Here is a 7,635-nt window from a genome sequence, read left to right on the forward strand (position 1 = left end):
ACGTAAGACACACAAAGCCCAGGTTTTAGAAAGCACATTTATGGGCCTTTTCCAAAATAATAGCTCTCTCATGCACAAATGCCTCATATCCAAATAAAGATTTGGTTTAATTCATGAAGGGGCTGATTTGTCTGCTAGATTGTTTCCCATAGAATCATAGAATCATAGAATCACAAGGTTGGAAATGACCTACAAGATCATCTAGTCCAACCGTCTCCTCATCACCATTGCCACCACAAGCACTAAAATCATGGATCAGTCCATTCGCAAGCACAGTATATACAGGCATCTAGTTGGGTGTTACTGCTGCTTATTTCAAGGCAATAAGCAGTTTAGTACAGTGCAAAATTCAAAACTTTTATTCCACAGAGCAATCAAAGCAGATTTTACCTACTGGTTCACTGCCAGAATAAATACTACCTACTAAATGTGCTCCCATTCAGAGATTTCATCAGATCAAAGTACAACCACTGATATTGTCAAGCTTCATACTGTATTAAAAAAGGGTTCATGAATGACTGAAAAACATTTTAATTTCATTTTCAAACATGTTACTCATCACATCTTAATGAGGTGCAATCTCTCTTTTAACAGTGGTGTACAAGGGGGTGGTGCAGTTCTTCTGAATGCTGTGGTTTGGTCTGGGATAAAGCCTTCGTTGGAAGATGGAAATGGCATTTATGGAACCTCTGGCACCCTAAAACAGGTGTCCCTAGAACATAAAGAACAAGTGAATACTGCTCACAGACATAGGCTTTGGTTTTTGAGTGGTCCCGACCATGCAGGAGTTAGGAGTTGAACTCAATGATTCTTGTGCATCCTTCCAGTTCAGAATGTTCTATGATTTTATGATTCAGGCTGCTCCACAGGGCAGTTATACAATGTTTAAAGTTATACAACCCTCCCAGGGCAGTGGGATGTTGGAAACTCAGCAGTGGCCCAAAAGAGGCTAACACAGAAGCTGTTCATAAGAGCTGGTGAGAACAAATGTGCTCCACAACAACTTGCCAAGAGATGGTAATTGCTTAGAAATGGCATTTTTATTTCAGTTATTAAAAAAAGAAGAAAAAAAGTCAAGAAAACCTGGAGCATTCCTTTTCAAGAGATATAATTTGGTGTGAGAAAAACTAAAGGAATGACAGGGATAAGGAACAGAAAACATGGAGGCAGGCAGGGGGGATCTCTGAGACATCAGGAATTAAAATGAGGAGGTTGTAATCTATTTATAGAAAATGTGGTAACCAGCCCCAGATCTTAAAGCAATTGAGGTGGCAGAATCAAGCTCAGAATGTTAATTACTGTAACTAAAGAACGAGTATACTTATCATCTGATATAAAGCAATTTCAGAAACACCCACGTTTTTTAAATAATAGTAATAACAGTAATTGGAAACATGAACTGACAAGTCATTTGCAGCTCATTATATCGCAGCAGAGTGGAAAAGCTCATATCTTTACAAAGCCCCCTTCTTATCAACCCAGCCTCCCAACAAATACACACACACAAAGGAGGTCTAAAGAGCTACTGCACAGAAGATATACCACAGACGTGGGACCCAAATCATAGTGCTTCTCCTAGGTCTGATTTTTGGGATAGGGTAGAACTCAAAGCCCATACCAGTAGTTGGCTTCAGAAACACTGACTTGTCCAAACAGGTGTGTCCTTCAGTGTAAATCCAGTCAGCTGTTCTGAGCTACCTGCTTTCATTTGGATTTGCAAGAAGCTGAGGAAGACTTCATCAGATAAGGGGAAGAGGCTTTTGTCTGCCTGGCTTCCAGGAATGCTCCCACTGTCCTGTGGCAGTACCCTAATGAAATGCCAGTCCCTGTCTTAATGTTGGTTTATTTAATGTTAATTTCAGTTTGGATATTAGGAAAAAAGTATTCTCAGAAAGAATGCTGTGGTGTTGGAACAGGCTGCCCAGGGAGGTGCTGGAGTCACCATCTCTGGATATCCTAAAGGAATATGTAGGTGTGGCACTGAGGCACACGATTTGGTGGGCTTGGTGGTGATGGGTTGACTGTTGGACTAGAAGATCTTAGAGGTATTTTCCAACTTTGATGATTCTGTTATTCTATGTATCTTGAAAATTGATATCCAGGCCCCTCAGACTTCTCTTATTTGGGCTCATATGGGTTAAGAATAAAACTTCAAGATGTCAGAGAAGAGAATCCTGTCCTTGTGTGCCACAATCCTTGAGCCCAAAGTGACTGAAGAGCAACTTCTGCCTTGCTTATCCTTGCCCTCCTGTGTCCTGAGCAAAGGCAGATGAGGACATAGAAGTGGACATGGTCATGAGTCTCACGTTGCTGTGTTGCAGACTTCCTTGAAAGGGAAAAAGACAAATAGTTTTGCAAAGAAGCAAGAAGCAGCCAAATGCAGCCTGGATGCTGGAGGAAAAAAAAAATGCTTTATTTTCTTCCAACTATTCTAGTCTTCACTTTATGGAATTCAAGCCTAGAATAATTTTTGTTTGCACAATGCAACCACAAAAAGAACTACACAGAAATGCCCTGTCCCCAGCCCACATTGGCATTCAGCAGCTCCAGGACACCTTATCCTGTGGCTGCCCATGGAAGGTGGCAACCAAAGGAGAAGGTAACTGGGAACATATTTGCATTCCTTATGATATTGAAATTCCCATCCAGTATAATGTACAGGGTGATCCAGTGCCTAGCTAGCCCCAGAGCTAATGAGCAGTAGTAGTAGTGTGAAGTTAGTTTTGACATCCCTCATCCCTCTTGTGTGCCCTACACAGCCAGCAGCTCAGCCACATTGAGGCCTGCAGTTTCCTCTGGCTTTGTGCACCATGGATGAGATCCACCTGGACCCTCGCCCCAATCTTTCAGTTGCTCAGAGGAGGCTCTGGAGCTTGGTTCTGACTTTGTCAGCGTTTTCCTGTGAGCTCGCACTGGGACTGCGATTTGCAGATTCCCATCTGTGGCCATGCACAATGTGGTTACGCTTTGCTCTCTCCTTGTGTCTTTCCGGATGTCTGCCATCTGGCAGGCCCTACTCCCATTTGCAGTCCTCTCCAATGAGGGTGACGGATTTGCTTGCCACCAGCCACACAAACGCACACATTGTGTGCCTGTGTGCCTCTGGCTGTGTGCCTGGCTTCTCCCAGCTATAGCATAGCCCACCCATTCTGTACATTTCAACCCTGATGCATAATCAACTTAATATACAACAATAATTCCTTCCTATTTCAAAACAATCTTGCCCTTCTTGCTACCACTTCATTAATTTATTTGGCTGAGTTGCACAATGGCTTTTCCAAGCTGCAAACATCAGCCCTATTCTCTCTGAGTATCTCTAAACTGGGTTCAATTAGGATCAAGAATACAATTTTTTTTAACATATTTTGTGGTTGCACCCCTCAGATTGCAGCATAGGCTTGGAGTGTGCAAGGTGGGATCCTGCCATGTGACACTTACCAAGGGGGTCTCCACAGCCACTGATATGCACTCATAAAAGCCCCAGTGATGGGTACTCCATAGGGGCATTGGCTCTGCCTCTATCACCCTTCTTATAGCTCTGCAATGCTTGTCCTTCCAGACAAAGCTGCAGCAAACTCTCCTTCATGCACTAATTTGAGGGTTGGAATCTGGCTTGTTGTGGTAGGAATGCAACAAGACAGAAAGAAAACTAGGAATCTCTCCTTGGCAAAGAGGAAAAGATCTGCGGCTCACTCCATCCACAGCATGAAGCAAATGCTCAACTAGAATGAAGAGGGATAAGCAAGAAGCTACGAGTTATAACCAGAAACTTCAAGACTTTCAAAACTATCTTTTAGAAACATTACTTCTTCAGTGCTTTGTGTTAAACCATGAGAGTCTCAGCAAACACATTTTATGGTACAAGCAGCAAACTGCAGTATTCTGATTTTCTCTCATGACCAGAAAGCTAACAGTTATCACACCTCTGGCCACTGAGGTTCTGGTTTTGTTCTGCTTTTAATGAAAAATTGAACAGGAAAGGACAGTGGTGGCCTGAATAGATAGATGTTGGCTGCTTGCTGCTCTGCCTTTTTCCTACAGCTCTCTTCAGACAGTCATATAGCACTCAAAGCATTTCAGGGGCTGTGAGGAGGGATCCTGGCATCCCCCTGCCCATTCAGAACACATTAGTTATTTCTTACCCCCGTCACAGGATCCTAGGCCTATCCACTGAATCAGCTCTGGTATTTTTCTCTAACTGTAGTTTTTCTGGTGTGCTCCTGTGCTTCAGAGCCCTACCGTGGCTGGCACAGAGCAGTTATTGCATTTACTGCCTTCACAGTAGGCTGTGGGAAACGATCTGCTGGTGGTGATCCTGGCCCAGCCACTTAGCGTGTGCTCTCAAAAACGCAACCAGGCACTGTCATCAAGGTCATCTGGCCACACTTTCAGTGAAAATGACAAATAAACCTCCCTGTGTTGACCAAAAGGCATTGCAAAAGTCACACTGCAGAAGAAGAGCAGAAAGAAACAGGCAGTGTTTGCCTGACACAGCCTGGACTCCAGCAGGAATTTGATCTTTTCTTAATAATACCTTGTGTAAGTCTCTACAAGCTGCCATGGGCATCGCTTCATCATTGCTCACTGTAGTCCTGCTGTGCAAGGCTGCAGCTTCTTCAGCACCAGCAGATTCATGGCTGCTGACAGCCATACTACCAAACACCAGCACAGGGCTGGGCACCACGTTCTTCCCTCTTCAGACTATCTGGAAAAACAGGTACCTATAAGCTGTGATCTACGAATTCTGGCTTCTTTTGTTTCTCTCCAAAGCTAGGTCCCTTCTCACTGTTAAGCTGTTGTCTGTAGTTCCTTGGAATTCCTTCTCAAGGCATTTTTGCAATTTCCCTAATTCCCCACCACTGATCATGTCTGTGAGCAACCCAAACCCTTGGATTTATTTCTTTTTAGGTTACTGGATGTCAAACAGCTGCTCACCACTGGTTCCTCCTCTGGGCTCCATCGAGATTATGAATCTTTAAGAGTACTCTGAGCCTTCTGTACCAGCACAGCTTGTTTTTCAGCTGACAGGGCTGTCAAATCAGCTAAACTGGATTTCTTCTTGGCAGACCTTGATTCTGCAGCTACTGCATCCACTTGTGAACCGCATTTCTATTTACAAATAGATGAAATGATTTCTCCACTTGGAGTGTTTATAATAGCAATAATTTTGGATTAGGTGATTGTTCGTATTAATAGTGAAATGAATGTTCTTTTCTTGAACACCTCCAGGGACTGTGAATCTCTATGTTCCCTAGGCAGCCTGTTCCAAAGCCTCACCGCCTTCTGAGAAGAATTTTTTCTTAATATCCAGCCTGAACCTTCCCTGGTGCAACTTAAGGCCATTCCCTCATCCTATTGCTGTTACCTGAAGAAGAGTCCAACCCTCACCTCACCACAAACTCCTTTCAGTGCGTGGTGGAGAGCGCTAAGGTCTCCCCTGAGCCTCCTCCAGACTGCACAGTCCCATCTTCCTCAGCTGCTCCCCATAGTACTTATGCTCCAGACCCCTCACAGCTTCACTGACCTTCTCTGGACAAACTCCATGGCCTCAATATCTTTCTTATAGTGAGTGGCCCAAAACTGAACACAGTACTCACAGTGTGGCCTCACCAGTGCTGAATACAGAGGAATGGTCATCTTCCTGCTCCTGCTGGCTGCACTGTTTCTGATACAAGCAAAGACTGGAGCTGGAGAAACCCCAGCCCACAAAGAAACTTGGTGGCTTTAGGAAGTCAGCCATGAGGCTGAGCTTGTTTGTGCTCTTGGGCTGTACCTGTACAAGCTCAGCCCTCCTATGCAGCCTTTCAGATTAAGCTCCTGTATGCCAGTCAAGCAAAGTGTACAATTTGCTCCTATTCAGCATAATCATAGGCTGTCCCTGTGCCTGGAACAATTTAATGAATACCTTGGGACCTATGCTGCTGTCAGATCACAATACCACCTTTCACAAAAGCTCTCACCACTGTTGCTATTGCTGGTTGTGACACTGTGAAGAACCTCCTGAGCTCCAGACAGGTATGATATCAGGTGTCCTGACATCATAAATGCATTTATTCAAGCTGCACCAACCTGCAGTAACCACAGAGAGAAATATCCTGACAGTCTTATTTCTCAGATGCATTTTTAGGGTAAAGGACCAGGAAAAGGTATTTCGTTATTTCCCATACAACAAAGGATGAGCCTTTTCTCATGTCCGTGTGGTATTAATGACTCTGGTGAAGCCATTGCACTGCCCTACCAAACCACAGTAGTTTCACAAGAAGGTTGCAGTGCAGTTTTGTGAAGGAGGAAGAAAATAGCTGGAGCCATACAGAGACAGGAAGGACTGCGCTGTCATCAAGGCAGGCTGCCTTCAGCAGCACTTCTCCTAAGTTTGAGGAACCACAAAACCAGAGCAATTTCAGCAGGTTTTCAATGAAGCCTGCGCTACTGGGAAGTATGAGACTCTGGTTTTGGAACAAGGAAAGGGATGGGCCAAAACTCCACGGGGAGACTTCAGGTAAGTCATTTGCTTGAGACTTGAGGAGGGGCCCGGGAATGGACAGTGTCAATACTACGCCCCAAAACCCTGAGGTGCTCTTGCAGGGACATATCCTAAGGGGACGGTGACCCCTGGCTCTTACCATGCAGAAATCCAGGGCTTGGCAGGAACAGCCCGAGTACAGGATGAATCTGTGCTGTAGACTGCAGGGGTGCACTGCACAGCTTCATGCACATTCTGATGGGGAATTTCCCACACAGGGAAACCCTTGTGCAGTGAACAGATGCTGCTCATATGGTCAGGTGCTAACTGCATCTCACATACCTTCAGGGGACACCACAGGGCCAGACTTCATGCTCAGAGGCTGTGCTGACTGGAGATGGGAACCCAGCCCTGCAGAGCATGAGCCCTGTTTGCAGTCAGTCCTTCCTTCTGCCTGCTTCCCATGGGCTGCACTGAGTGTGCTCACTGCTTGGGCATATCTCCAGCATGCAGCATCTAACAGCCCATCTGGTTCTGGCCATTCCTCTAGCTTCTTTCCAGCCAGCAGTCCCTTTCGCAGTCTCCCAAGTAACAAATCTTGTATTATCATCCTTATCATTATTATTACTGTGGTAGTGGTTGCTGTTGTTATTATTGTTTGGTACGACTTTGGGGGCATTTTTGGGACTTCAGTGAATGGAACCAGCAAAGTATCTCCACAGGGCATGTGCCTGGGAAACACTCCTTACTGACCCAGTGGGCTGGAGTGCTCAGCAGCTTCTCCTTCTGGCAGCTGTAACAGGAAAGTTAGTTCTGCATCAGTTTCAAGTCTGGTTTTGCAGCATTTATTCTTCTGCTGCTTCCTCCTCCCCACCTTCTTTTTGGCAATGAAATAAAAAACAAAACCAGTGTACTGTAGGCTTTCCTCAATCGAATACACTTGCACAAATAGCTTTGTTCTGATTTCATACAGCAACCCATAACTTCCTTGACACTGAAAATCAACTTTTAGTGCTCTGAACCCCAACAAGACATTCCAGGGACAGGGATGCTATTTCCAGCGCTGAAAAGGCTGCAGCCAATCAAGCAATCAATCCATATGCTGGGTTAGGATTGCCCTTGTTATTGAGGGTGGGCAGATTCAGGTGCAGAGAGCCAACCAAATGAATATG

The 7,635-nt window shown here is 45.0% G+C and overlaps 1 long non-coding RNA gene across 1 annotated transcript; it reads left to right on the forward strand.

Moving 5' to 3' along the window:
- Window positions 1-4,419: 4,419 nt before the first annotated feature.
- LOC122155055 lies at window positions 4,420-5,193 on the forward strand. Its single transcript, XR_006167113.1, has 2 exons — window positions 4,420-4,717; window positions 4,909-5,193. It is a non-coding gene; the product is annotated as an uncharacterized LOC122155055 (long non-coding RNA).
- The last annotated feature ends 2,442 nt before the right edge of the window (window positions 5,194-7,635 follow it).

Source organism: Centrocercus urophasianus, unplaced genomic scaffold, assembly GCF_019232065.1.
Source record: "Centrocercus urophasianus isolate 14NV4802_14NV808 unplaced genomic scaffold, USGS_Curo_1.0 seq_11, whole genome shotgun sequence".
NCBI classification, from domain to species: Eukaryota; Metazoa; Chordata; class Aves; order Galliformes; family Phasianidae; genus Centrocercus; species Centrocercus urophasianus.